We start from the raw sequence: 14963 nt of genomic DNA on the forward strand, positions 1-14963 counted from the left end.
AATGTTCTCCTCGATCAAATGGGAGATCTATTTGATGTAACTCTTTTGCGGTGTGTTTGTCGAGATTCGACAAATTATGGGTTTATGATTAAGTTTATCTATGAGAAATATTTGAATCTCCTCTGAATTCTTTTATGTATGATTGGTTATCTTTGCAAGTCTCTTCGAATTATCAGTTTGGTTTGGCCTACTAGATTGATCTTTCTTGCAATGGGAGAAGTGCTTAGCTTTGGGTTCAATCTTGCGGTGTCCTTTCCCAGTGACAGCAGGGGCAGCAAGGCACATATTGTATTGTTTCCATCAAGGATAAAAAGATGGGGTTTATATCATTTTTGTTGAGTTTATCCCTCTACATCATGTCATCTTGCCTAATGCATTACTCTGTTCTTATGAACTTAATACTCTAGATGCATGCTAGATAGCGGTCGATGTGTGGAGTAATAGTAGTAGATGTAGAATCGTTTCGGTCTACTTATCGCGGACGTGATGCCTATATACATGATCATGCCTAGATATTCTCATAACTATGCACATTTCTATCAATTGCTCGACAATAATTTGTTCACCCACCGTAATACTTATGCTATCTTGAGAGAAGCCACTAGTGAAACCTATGGCCCCCGGGTCTATATTTTATCATATAAGTTTTCCATCTACTTTTATTTGCATCTTTTACTTTTGAATCTATATCATGAAAATACCAAAAATACTTATCTTATCTTATTATCTCTATCAGATCTCACTTTCGCAAGTGGCCATGAAGGGATTGACAACCCCTTTATCGCGTTGGTTGCTAGGTTCTTGTTTGTTTGTGTAGGTACGAGGGACTTGCGTGGAGCCTCCTACTGTATTGATACCTTGGTTCTCAAAAACTGAGGGAAATACTTATGCTACTTTGCTACATCACCCTTTCCTCTTCAAGGGAAAACCAACGCAGTGCTCAAGAGGTAGCAAGAAGGATTTCTGGCGCCGTTGCCGGGGAGGTCTTCGCTCAAGTCAAGACATACCAAGTACCCATCACAAACTCATCTCTCTCTCATTACATTATTTGCCATTTGTCTCTCGTTTTCCTCTCCCCCACTTCACCCTTGCCATTTTATTCGCCCTCTCTTTCCCATTCGCCTCTATTTTTTGCTTGCCTTTTGTGTGCTTGTGTGTCGGATTGCTCGTCACGATGGCTCAAGATAATACTAAATTGTGTGATTTTTCCAATACCAATAATAATGATTTCCTTAGCACTCCGATTGCTCTTCTTAATGATGCTGAATCTTGTGAAATCAATGCTGCTTTGTTGAATCTTGTTATGAAAGATCAATTCTCCAGCCTTCCTAGTGAAGATGCCGCTACTCATCTAAACAATTTTGTTGATTTGTGTGATATGCAAAAGAAGAAAGACATGGATAATGATATTGTTAAATTGAAGTTATTTCCGTTTTCGCTTAGAGATCGTGCTAAAACTTGGTTTTCGTCTTTGCCTAAAAATAGTATTGATACTTGGAATAAGTGCAAAGGTGCTTTTATATCTAAGTATTTTCCTCCCACTAAGATCATCTCTCTTAGAAACGATATTATGAATTTTAAGCAACTTGATCATGAGCATGTTGCCCAATCTTGGGAGAGGATGAAATTAATGATACGTAATTGCCTACACATTGTTTGAATTTATGGATGATCATACAAATTTTTTATGCCGGATTGAATTTTGCTTCTAGAAATCTTCTAGATTCGGCCACGGGAGGCACTTTTATGGAAAACACTTTAGGAGAAGCTACTAAACTCCTAGATAATATTATGGTTAATTATTCTCAATGGCACACCGAAAGATCTACTAGTAAAAAATTTCATGCGATAGAAGAGATTAATGTTTTGAGTGAAAAGATGGATGAACTTATGAAATTGTTTGCTACTAAGAGTGCTCCTATTGACCCTAATGATATGCCTTTGTCCACTTTGATTGAGAATAATAATGAATCTATGGATGTGAATTTTGTTGGTAGGAATAATTTTGGTAACAATGCGTATAGAGGAAACTATAATCCGTGGCCGTTTCCCTCTAATAATTATGGTAATTACTACAACAACTGTTATGGAAATTTTAATCAGATGCCCTCTGATTTTGAGAATAGTGTTAAAGAATTTATGATCTCTCAAAAGAATTTTAATGCTTTGCTTGAAATTTTTTTGCTTAAAGTTGATGAATTGGCTAGGAACATGGATATAATTTCTCTTGATGTTGATTCTTTGAAACTTAGATCTATTCCACCTAAGCATGATATCAATGAGTCTCTCAAAGCCATGAGAATTTCCATTGATGAGTGCAAAGAAAGAACCGCTAGGATGCGTGCTAAGAAAGATTTCTTTGTAAAAGCGTGTTCTTATAGCTTCCGTGATAATAATGATGAAGATATAAAAGTGATTGATGTGTCTCTTATTAAATCTTTGTTTTGCAATATGAATCTTGATAATGATGGGACTGGAGAAGAGTCAACTTTGGTTAAAAGGCGTCCCAATGATTCGGAGTTTTTAGATCTTGATGCTAAAATTGGTAAAACTGGGATTGGAGAGGTCAAAACTTTACATAGCAATGAACCCACTATTTTGGATTTCAAGGAATTTAATTATGATAATTGTTCTTTAATAGATTGCATATCCTTGTTACAATCCGTGTTGATATCTCCTCATGCTTATAGCCAAAATAAAGCTTTTACTAAACATATCATTGATGCTTTAATGCAATCTTATGAAGAAAACTTGAATTAGAAGTTTCTATCCCTAGAAAATATTATGATGAGTGGGAACCTACTATTAAAATTAAAATTAAAGATCATGAATGCTATGCTTTGTGTGATTTGGGTGTTAGTGTTTCCACGATTCCAAGAACTTTATGTGATGTGCTAGGTTTCCATGAATTTCATGATTGTTGTTTGAACTTACACCTTGCGGATTCCACCATTAAGGATTAATGATGTTCTTATTGTTGCAAATAGGAATTATGTGCCCGTAGATTTTATCGTTCTTGATATAGATTGCAATATTCATGTCCTATTATTCTTGGTAGACCTTTCCTTAGAACGATTGGTGCAATTATTGATACGAAGGAAGGAAATATTGGATGCCAATTTACATTAAGGAAAGGCATGGAACACTTTCCTAGAAAGAAAATCAAATTACCTTATGAATCTATTATGAGAGCCACTTATGAATTGAATACCAAAGATGGCAATACTTAGATCTATTCTCACTTTTATGCCTATCTAGGGGCATTAAACGATAGCGCTTGTTGGGAGGTGAGGCAGTTTGGGATTAAGGGGTCCTCGGACAGCCGGACTATATACTTTGGCTGGACTGTTGGACTATGGAGATACAAGATTGAAGACTTCGTCCTGTGTCCGGATGGGACTCTCCTTTGCGTGGAAGGCAAGCTTGGCAATTCAGATATGTAGATCTCCTTCTCTATAACCGACTCTGTGTAACCCTAGCCCCCTCCGGTGTCTATATAAACCAGAGGGTTTAGTCCATAGGACAATAACAATCATAGTCATAGGCTAGCTTCTAGGGTTTAGCCTCTACGATCTCATGGTAGATCAACTCTTGTAATACTCATATCATCAAGATCAATCAAGCAGGAAGTAGGGTATTACCTCCATCGAGAGGGCCCGAACCTGGGTAAGCATCGTGTCCCCCGCCTCTTGTTACCATTAGCCTTAGACGCACAGTTCGGGACCCCCTACCCGAGATCCGCCGGTTTTGACACCGACATTGGTGCTTTCAATGAGAGTTCCACTGTTCCGTCGCAATAAGGCTAGATGGATCCTTCAATCATCTTCAACGACGCGGCCCAGGGGAGGTTTTCCTCCCCGGACAGATCTTCGTATTCGGCGACTTCGTACTGCGGGCCAACTCGCTTGGCCATCTGGAGCAGATCGATAGCTACGCCCCTGGCCATCAGGTCAGGTTTGGAAGCTTGAACTATACTGCCGACATCTGCGAAGACTTGATCTTCGACGGGTTCGAGCCCATGTCAGGTACGCCGAACAATCATGATGAGCATGACTTAGATCTGCCATCGGACGGCGTTCGGGAGATCATGCCTGCTGAGGGAGTCCTGGATTAGGGGGTATCCGGAGAGCCGGACTGAATACATCGTCCGAACTATTGAAGCGTGAAGATGCAAGACCCAAGACTTCGGCTCGTGTCCGGATGGGACTCTCCTTTGCGTGTAAGACAAGCTTGGCGATTCGGATATTAGATTTCCTTCCTTGTAACCGACTCCATGTAAACCCTAGCCCTCTCCGGTGTCTATATAAACCGGAGAGGATGGCCCTTAGAAGGCCGATCACAATTACAATCATACCATCATAGGCTAGCTCTTAGGGTTTAACCTCTATGATCTTGTGGTAGATCTACTGTTCTACTACTCATATCTTCAATATTAATCAAGCAGGAAGTAGGGTTTTACCTCCATCGAGAGGGCCCGAACCTGGGTAAGCATTGTGTCCCTTGCTTCCTGTTACCATCAGCCTAAGACGCACAGGTCGGGGTCCCCTACCCGAGATCCGCCGGTTTTGACACCGACATTGGTGCTTTCATTGAGAGTTCCTCTGTGTCGTCGCTTTGAGGCTTGATGGCGTCTTCAATCATCAACACCACGGTCCAGGGTGAGACTTTTCTCCCCGGACAAATCTTTGTGTCCGGCAGCTTCACACTGCGGGCCAATTCGCTTGGCCATCTGGAGTAGATCGACAGCTACGCCCCTGGCCACCAGATCAGGTTTGGAAACTTGAACTACACGGAGGGTATTCGCGGAGACTTGATCTTCAACGGATTCGGCCATGTGCCAGGAGCGTCGGTCAATCGCGACGAGCATGGCCTAGACCTGCTGTCGGATAATGCTCGGGATATCACCCCAGCAGTAGCCCCAGATCTAAATCCGGAGCAGGTTGCGTTGCCTAAGGACGGAGGGGTCGACCCCGCCCCGCAGGCCGCATACTCATCGGCGGTGGAGGCGAACATAGGTCTCACCTCTGTGGAGGCCTGTAACCCCGGGCCCGCAGACTCGTATCCGGTTGTTGGTTCCGGTCTGCATACCTTCGAGCCAGTCAAACCAGGTTGTGCTCCGATAATGGAGTTTACCGCTGCGGACATCTTCCAGCACTCGCCCTTTGGCGACATGCTGAACTCATTAAAGTCTCTCTCTTTGTGAGGAGGCTCTGGGCCGAACTATGTCCGGCCTGAGTGGGAAGCAGGCGATGAAGGAATTCGTTGCCCACCCACCACCCACTTCATTGCCACGATCGACGATTTAACCGACGTTCTTGACTTCGACTCCGAAGACATCGATGGTATGGACGACGATGCAGGAGAAGCTCCAGAATCTCTAGGGCGCGAGACTACTACTTTGTCACATGATATATACATGGTGGATACGCCCAAGAAGGACGACAGTGATAATCCGGAAGATAAAACACCCGGGCAAAAGCCAAAAGAGCGGCGCAGACGCCGCTCAAAGTCCAGCAACAGCAAAAATAGCAACAAGAGCGCAAGAAGGATCGACATACCAGTAAACCCCGAAGGCAGTGATGACCACATGGACCCAACGATGGAGCAGGATGAGCCAGGTCACGCCAAACCGAGCTCAGAGCAAATACCCGGCCACAACGATCCGGAGGGACGAGATCATGAAAACGCCCCAGAACATGAACACAGTCCGGACGACGATGCATTCACCATTCTGGACGAACGAGTGGAACGAGACATCCTCCACCGAAAGCTTATGGCCACAGCAGGAAGTCTAAAGAAGCAAAAGCAGCGGCTTAAGGCTGCACAGGAAAAGCTCAATCGCAGATGGAATAAAGTGCTAGACACTGAAGAAAGATATGGCGATGATCGCCATACCAAAAGCTATCCAAAACATAAGCTACTGCCAGAATTCGACGACGAGGCCGTCCCACCAAAGAATAATACAACCAGGAGATCAGACGTACCGCTTCACAACCACAACAGAGCGGCTACTGACACCGCCCACGATCTACGTGAGAAGCTGGATAAGAAGGCCGGTGCAGCCAGGTCCATCTATGGACCTAAAGGACACAACCCAGTGAGGGACTACGGTCAACCAAACGCTAATACAAGCCAAATACCTGTTCGGAATAAGCACCGGACACAACAATAGCCGACTACATGCCACAACGCGCCCAGATACAGAGGGGCTGCACACCCCATGTGCTTCACCGAAGAAGTACTGGACCATGAATTCCCACAAGGCTTTAAACCTGTGAACATAGAGGCATACGACGGAACAATAGACCCAGGGGTCTGGATCGATGATTTTATCCTTCATATTCACATGGCTCGTGGGGATGATCTCCACGCCATCAAATACCTTCTCCTCAAGCTGAAGGGACCAACTCAACACTGGTTGAAAAGCCTCCCCGAAAACTCGATTGGGAGTTGGGAGGAACTCGAAGACGCTTTCAGGGCCAATTTTCAAGGGACTTATGTCCGGCCTCCAGATGTAGACGATCTAAGTCACATAATCCAACAGCCCGGAGAGTCCGCCTGCAAGCTTTGGAACAGATTCCTCACTAAGAAGAATCAAATTGTCGAGTGTCCGGACGCCGAAGCCTTAGCGGAATTCAAACACAGCATCCGTGACGAATGGCTCGCCAGACACCTCGGCCAAGAAAAGCCAAGGACAATGACAGCCTTAACAAGCCTTATGACCCGCTTTTGTGCGGGCGAAGATAGCTAGTTAGCCCGTAAAGGCACCAGCGACCCAAGCACATCCGAAATAAGGGATGGCAATGGGAAGCCATGGTGCGATAAGCACAAACGCCAAAACAAGGAAGAGAGCCCGGATAACACGACGGCCAACGCCGGATTCAGGGGCTCTCGACCTGATCTGCAAAAAAAGCCATTCAAAGGCAGCAAAGAGGGACCGTCCGGTCTGAACAGAGTCCTGGGCAGACTATGCCAAATTCATGGCACCCCGGAGAAACCTGCGAACCACACCCATAGAGAGTGCTGGGTCTTCAAGCAGGCTGGCAAATTAAATGCCGAACACAAAGGGAGGGAAACACCAAGTGAAGACGAGGACAAACCTCGCCAGCCGAACACTGGGGGACAGAAAAAATTTCCTCCAGAGGTTAAAACAGTTAACATGATCCACGCAACTCACACAATTACGAGAAGGCAAGAACGCGTGCTCGGAGACGCGCACGATGTAGAGCCCATCGTACCCACATCTGACTACTGGATGTCTCGTCCGATCACTTTCGATCACATGGACGGCCGAACTAGTATTCGGCGCGGAGAATCACAGGCCTTGGTGCTTGGCCCAATAATCGAGGGATACCGTCTCACCCGAGTCCTTATGGACGGCGGTAGTAGTCTCAATTTAATATACGAGGACACTGTCCGCAGAATGGGGATAAACCCATCCAGAATTAGCCAAAGCAACACCACCTTTGAAGGGGTGATACCAGTCATTGAAGCCTACGGCAGGGGCTCCGTCATGCTGGAAGTAACACTCGGCTCCCTAGGCAACTCCAGAAGCGAAGAACTACTCTTCACTATCGCCCCCTTCCAAAGCGGCTATCACGCACTGCTTGGAAGAACGGCCTTTGCCCGCTTCAATGCATTACCGCATTATAGCTACCTTACACTCAAGATGCCCGGTCCACGTGGCGTCATCACCATTAGCGGAATCAAAGAGCGCTCTTCACGCGCATAGGAACACGCGACGACCCTGGCGGCCGGACCGTAAGCGGCCTCCAAATATCATATACATGATTGGTCATTAAGACCACAAACACGGTTAGACGAGTCCGGTAGCCCGGATAAATTCAACCAGGGCACCGTATATGTACTCCCATAGTGGAAACCAAGGGCTATAAATATATAGTACAGCCCCACACTTGGCTCAACCTTATTGGCAGACCAGTATCTAACACTTTTATTATCCATCGCTTACTTACGTTGTACTCTCCTATGAGTTTTCATTTTTTTTCACAGACAACGTCCGCGCGATACCCTTCCAGGATACGGCACAAGGGAGACAAAGGCGCAGACGTGCAGCTGGGCCCCATTCACCTGGTTTCTTTTTAGATTAAGCCCCTGTGTAAACCTTTTCTACTGCCTCTTGTTGTTTAACCATCCCATGGGCTCCATACCCACAGAGGATACTGCCGTGATTGGCATTTCGCCATGACAGATTCATCGCACGTGCCTGGAACCTTAGGGTTTATATCAGGCTTTCGTCAGCCTGTTTTCCTTCACAAAGACCGAATACCTTCGGGAGTGTTCGGCATCACGAGTTTGGCCTTATATGCATCAGCTCCGAATCATGTCTTGGGTCAAATGTTGGGTTTGCTCGGCTCCTGGGTTTGCCGCCTTATGTTCCGTTATTATCGGCTAAGGCAGGCCAAAGGAGAACTACTGCGATTGTGCCCTGGTTATTCCGGATGAGTGCCTCAGTATAGAAAGGCGAAAAGTAACTGTCATGATACAGCGAGAGACTGTTCAACCACTCGAAGACTCACCGGAATCTTTAAGGATTCCTCCGCATTAATGAAGGGCCGTTTTCCGGCCACGTACATACACGCCCGTATTCGGATGCACGCGAATGTACGAGGGGCTACATAGTAGCCCCACTATTAGACTCCCATGGCTAAGCGAAAGTGTTACAACTATATAATCCGGTTTCCTAGTTCGATGTGCGATCACCTCCTTAATGGACCAAGACGTTGGATCAAGTGTGATTAAGCATATTTTTCGCGAACACCCCCGCATTGTATGCGTGGGGGCCGAAGCCAACGACTGCTATCTTTCGGACTACTTATACATATAAAAACGGTCGTACAGGGGACACAATCATATTTTCAGGCAAAAAGTATAAATATAGCCTTATAATCAAAATAAACATTGTTCTTTACAATGGTTTGACTTCTCAGTCGAAGAGGACATCCTTCGAGCACTACAGCTCTATTAGGCGGGCACCTTCTGTGACCTGCGCCAGGTAGTGCTCGGCCAGATATTGGCCGCCCGCCGGATCCTGGGTCGCTATAATGGTGGCCTCCATATCCGTCCAATAGGCTTTAACACGGGCAAGGGCCATCCGCGCACCCTCTATGCACGCCGACCTCCTCATGGCGTCGATCCGAGACACGACCCCAAGGAATTGTTGCACCAAACCAAAATAACTGTCCGGCTTGGGCCCCGCTGGCCAAAGATGGTCTATTACAGACCGCATTGCAAGCCCGGATAGCCTATGAAGCTCCGCCAGAGCAGCCACCTTCTCATTTAACGGCACCGGGCGAGTGGGAGCATTGAATTGCGACCAGAAAAGCTTCTCCACTTCCTTATCACCTTGATCCTCGAAGAACTTGGCAGCGTCAGCTATACTATTCGTCAAGTCCGCATATGCGTCTGCAGGACTCCAGTGCCCAGCTAGGGGAGCATACTTTGGATCCAAAAACTTCGTTCGCAGTAGGTAGGAGCCCCCAGCCACAATTTTGTCGGCCTGTTGGAGCTCCTCTCGCATACCCCGGATCTCGGTCCGCATCTCCTTGGCGGCATTAAGTGCCTTGTCCAGCTCGTTCGAACTAACCTTATTCTCCTTTTCAAGGAGCACATACTGGTCGGCGGCATTTTTCAACTCTTCAGCCATTTTGGCTATCTTCTCCTCGCTTCGGCGATGAGCAGTCTATTCGGCTCTCAACTCTTCGGCCGCCTTTAGGGCAGCCACATTGCTAGCCCGAGCTTGTTCCTTGGCCCGAGCAAGCTCTCCCCTTAGGGCCTCCACGGTAGCAGCACCATCTGCAATGCATACACAGGGCATTAACATTATGTCATTTTCGAATTTTCCTATACAACATAATAAGGGAAGCAGAGCATGCACCATGTGACTCCTCCAGCCGTTTGTTCACCAGTGTAATATCGGCATCAATAGATCCAATCTGCCTCCTTAGTTCAGCAACTTCAACAGACTGTTCGGCTACCGGATCCTTATATACCTGCACACATATACAGCGCAACCATTACTATATGATCCCTCGTTTGCCGCCTATGGCGGGCAACCAGAGTCTCAGGGGCTACTATTCATAGGGAGCACACCTAGCGCGTGCTTCATAACCAAAAAATAGTGCATTTTTCACTACATACCTCAAAGCCTTTGAGTAGGCTTGTAAATGCCTCATTCAAACTGCTGGTAGCAGATGAAATCTTCGTGAGCACCGTGCTCATTAAAGAGCGATGCTCCTCCAAGAGTGCGGCTCGCTCCAGAAAGCCTGTTAGTACGTCCGGCCGGACATCGAACTGTGCCGGACCCTTCTCATCACCCCCATGGGAGCCAAACGCTCCGGGCTCAGGGTGACTGACGTGTTCTCTTCTGGCTTCGGCAGATCCGGACTCCTCCGTGACGACACCTCCGTGTCACCCGCTTCATGAGGCGGAGAGGTGGGTGGAGTCTCACTCTCCATCATCTCCGGACAAAGGTCCCCTGAAGACGAACTCTATTGAGAAGAGCTGCTCGCCGGACTACAAAAGACGAAGTCCCGGTTATGAATCTCGGAGTAACACCATACCTTTGAATTAATGAATAACTTACGGCTCGGTGGAGGGCTCGCCCGTTGGTGGGCACGATGCGCTGAGGGTGCCCATCGTGGCAGAGCCCCCTGGTGATACCTTCTTCCCTTGCTTGGGTCCTCCGCCTCCAAGTCTTCGGAGGCTACCCTCTTCTTCCCGCGTGGGGAGGAGACTTTAACCTCCCCCTCCTGACCATCCTCCATAGGAGAGGTAGCGATTCCCCCGGTCTGGATGTGTAGTGTGTGAAGTTCGGCTTCACTGCCCTTTCCTTCGCCTTTCCCTGAGGGGATTTTGCTGAGCACCCGGCCAAGCATTTTGGCAATGGTTGGACCGGGCGAGCCTTCAGGAAGTGGCGCCGGACACCTGATTCTCTCCGCCTTGTTGAGCCATTCCTGGCCACAGAGGGATTTTCAGAATAATATTTATGATAAATATAAATGAAGTACCCGACTTTAAGGCTACTTACTTGGGCATCTAGGCGATTGCAGCTTAGGCCCGCATCCTCGGTGGTGTCCGGACACTTTACTTGTGGTCCGAAGAATAATTTACACATTCCTTCGAGCTTCAGGCCGAAGAAGTGCTTAATAGTCCGCGGACCCTCCGGATTAAACTCCCACATCCAGAGGGGCCGTCGTTTGCGTCGCAACATCCGTCGTGTTAGTATCACTTGCATTATGCTGACAAGATTTATGTCCCTCTCAATAAGCTCCCGGATATGATTCTGCAGTTCTGGTACATCGCCAGCAGGCCCATAATTCCGTCCTACATCGGTCCAAGACGCTAACTGTGACGGAGGGTGACGGTGTCCTGGACTAGGGGGTACTCACCACGTCGTCTCCCGATCAGTTGGATTGGGCCGAGGATCCCCATGGCCGTATACTCATGGGCCAGTCTGGACAGTTGCCGCATACAAGGAAGATTCCACAAGACTTGGTGATCAAGACAAAGACTCCTCCCCCACCGGCGTATTCGGCTAGGACTCTTGTTATCCTAGGCCTCTGGTGCATTATATAAACCGAGGCCAGGCTAGTCGATAGAGACATATACAACAACAATCATACCATAGGCTAGCTTCTAGGGTTTAGCCTCTTTGATCTCGTGGTAGATCAACTCTTGTACTACCCACATCATCAATATTAATCAAGCAGGACGTAGGGTTTTACCTCCATCGAGAGGGCCCGAACCTGGGTAAAACATCGTGTCCCTTACCTCCTATTACCATTGATCCTAAGACGCACAGTTCGGGACCCCCTACCCGAGATCCGCCGGTTTTGACACCGACAATGGTGCTTTCATTGAGAGTTCTGCTGTGTGTTCGGCAAAAGGTCGATGGCTCGCCTGCAGATCAACTGCGACTTCGGCATCTTCGTTACCAGCTCGACTGGTCATCTTGGTTCGACCAAGGACTGCGCCCTACCTCCGATCGTAATGTTCGGATGAGGGCCTTCATCAACGTCAACTCCGATCTCTGCCAAGATCATGGAGGAATCATCCAGGGAGCCCGGGGGCTCAACGTCAACATTGCCCTCGGGCGACCGTGCTGTTTTTCTGGACAGCAAACTTGCATCCGCCATCACCGCCTCCTAGAGCGTTGCTTTGACATTTCTTCGGTGGAATTGTGCGGAATTGAGTCTACAACAACCCTGGAAAATTTCGTCGAGTTCCGATGGAGGAATCTCTGGCAATCTCCGATATACCGGAGCCGCATTGAATCTGGACGAGAATCCGGACGAGTTTAGGGCGTGGTGTCCAGCTTCTAGCTCAGACTTCCTTTGGAAGATCCAACCATTGATCGGCTGTGGAATTCCTATATCTACCACCCCTCAAAATTTCAGCTCGATCTGATCGTCCAAACTCCGGGAACCTTCCGATTAGTGCATCACTTTTCGGATCTGTTTTCTGCGCGAAAACGAATCCGACCCGAGTTCGTCTTTTTTATGAACGGGATTTTGGACACCCTTTTTGAAGGAAGTTTTGTATGGGGTATTGTGTTTTGTTCCCGAACACATCCCACTAACTCTAAGATCTTTTGAACATGATCTTCAACATCATGCTGGTGTCAAACCAGTCCGGCAATATTACTCCACGGCTGCCGACCTGCGCTAGACACGTCGTCACTTTGTTGAGCCGAGCTCAACTTCTTCGGATCATCATCTCGGCAAGCTGAACAAGAGTCTGGCATTGTGAAGGATAAATCATCACCAACATCGCCGCCCCACGGATTACACGGAGCGGGCATACCGGCATCGCCGCACGGTCGCTTCATCAAGCCGGCATCGACCATGTCACGACCTGCATCGGCAGGGCTGCACTATTGCTTCTTCAAGCTGGTGTCCATCACGCCGACCTACTTCGACATCTCGGCTAGACCGGGGGCTTCGCCATCTCTTCATCAAACTACTCCGGACACTTCGGCGTCACTAGCCGACCAGGCATGGGTGCGCGGATTGAGTCCCAATTTTGGGAATCACCTTCCTTCGGATTGCTACAACAAATAAACCAGGTGCTATTAATCCTAGTATTTCTTTTTGCTTGTTTGGGTTAAATTTTTCCCAAGGAATTATTACTCTGGTTAGTCCAGCAAATGTACACAAGTCTATCAAATGGTGGCCGCATTAACGACGGTCGCATATGGTGGTTCGGTCAGTTTCTGTACATAGTCCGACGAACGCCGCATCCGGAACTCGAACGGACCTGTGAATTCAGGCCTTGCCATGCCTTTACCGCATCACGCCGCCGCCCTGCATCGACATTGACTTCAGCGCCAGGCCATATTTCTTTTATTACTCACTTTGCATAAATTATTTATTATGCAACATTTTTTTAATTCCTATTATTACTATTATCCCCGGTCTGCACTATTTTTTGTGCACAGGAAAATGATCCAGCCGGACTATATCGACGTCACCTCGGCTGGACAGGGGGCTTCATCAACACTTCATTACCCCATGCTGGGGACTTCCGCATCACTCTGCCGTCCTGCATTGACCGTGCTATGTCACCACTTCGGAGTGCCGAGCTCCTTGCTCCGCCACCTCGGGACCGGCATAGGGGATGGAACCTTGTCCCGCATCAAGCTCGGACCGCATCGTCAATACCGAACACATTAACCAGCTAAGTTGCCTTCATGCTCAAAGTTTTAAATTTTTGACTTGTGTTCGGCTCGACCAAGCATTATACTTTTTTGGAAAAAAGTTGCTTGTAAAATTTTTTCCTCGTTCAAACTCTGTTCGCACACACTTGACGCGCTACCCGCGCTCATTATACCTGGGGGCTTCTTTAACAGAAGCTTATTAATACGGGCTTTATGCCCAACACATGTGTCACACTTCCGCATGTACCTTTTATTCACCATTATATGCATCGATATGACTTAGTTTTGGCCAAGCTGGGTTGCCTGGCTCCTGTGCTTACCCCTACATTCCCGATTGTTCGGCTAGGTGGTAAAGGGAGCACCTCTGCGATTGTTACTGCCGGGTCAGCCGGATGTGTACCTCAGACTGGGTGAAGCCGAAAGCTAGCGTTCTTAAGGGAATACTCGGTCGGTGAACAAAAAGATGATTTCTTACCTATTTATTTACCTGCCCCCAGATGTTTTTCTGCTCTTTTCGCAGTCCGGACATGCACTTTAGGGCATGCCTCCCAGGGAAAGGAACCCCTAACGGAACTATTCTCCCTGGAAGATGTTTCTTACTAACCATGTAATATAACATAACTAGTTGGGCACTTGTCTGATAAAGCACTAATGACCCCTACGCCTGGTCTCCACGCATGCCCCGGTTTTTATAACTGCGAGGGTATTCGGACACACTCCGGACTATTGGGTCCAGAGGTTGAAGCGAAAAGGTCCGCTACGACAATCGATCTACAATCAGGCTAGAAGGCATTCTACATGTCACCTTACATTTTATAGTCAACTTTTACCCAAGTCGCTTGGGGGCTCTTATGTTTATTTGAGCCGTTTCATACTAAGTGTTTTTCTTCTTAGTCGTTGCAAAATTAAAGAACGGCAGAAGCACTTTTTTTTCTAAAGTCCAATTTTCGGATTGGCACCGAACACTTGATCTTGTTCGGACGTCATGTTTTTACTCACATTTTTTTGGTTTTCCAAGCTCATGGCACTTTTAACCTATTTGTCTGTTTTCAGCACAAGTCTCGCAGTGCAACACCGGACACCTTTAGAGATTCGGCAAAAACATTCTCGGATATTGCTATATATGCATCAGTTTCGAATTGTGTATTTGGTCAATAGTTGGGTTGCCCGGCTCCTACGCTTGCCTCCTATGTTCCGCTTTGATCGGCTAGGTGTGCAAAGGGAGAACCACTGTGATTGTGCTTCCAGCTCACATGGTTAAGCACTTCAGTGGAGAAAGCCGAAA

The sequence above is a fragment of the Triticum dicoccoides genome, chromosome 2B (genome assembly GCF_002162155.2).
Source record: "Triticum dicoccoides isolate Atlit2015 ecotype Zavitan chromosome 2B, WEW_v2.0, whole genome shotgun sequence".
Lineage (NCBI taxonomy): Eukaryota > Viridiplantae > Streptophyta > Magnoliopsida > Poales > Poaceae > Triticum > Triticum dicoccoides.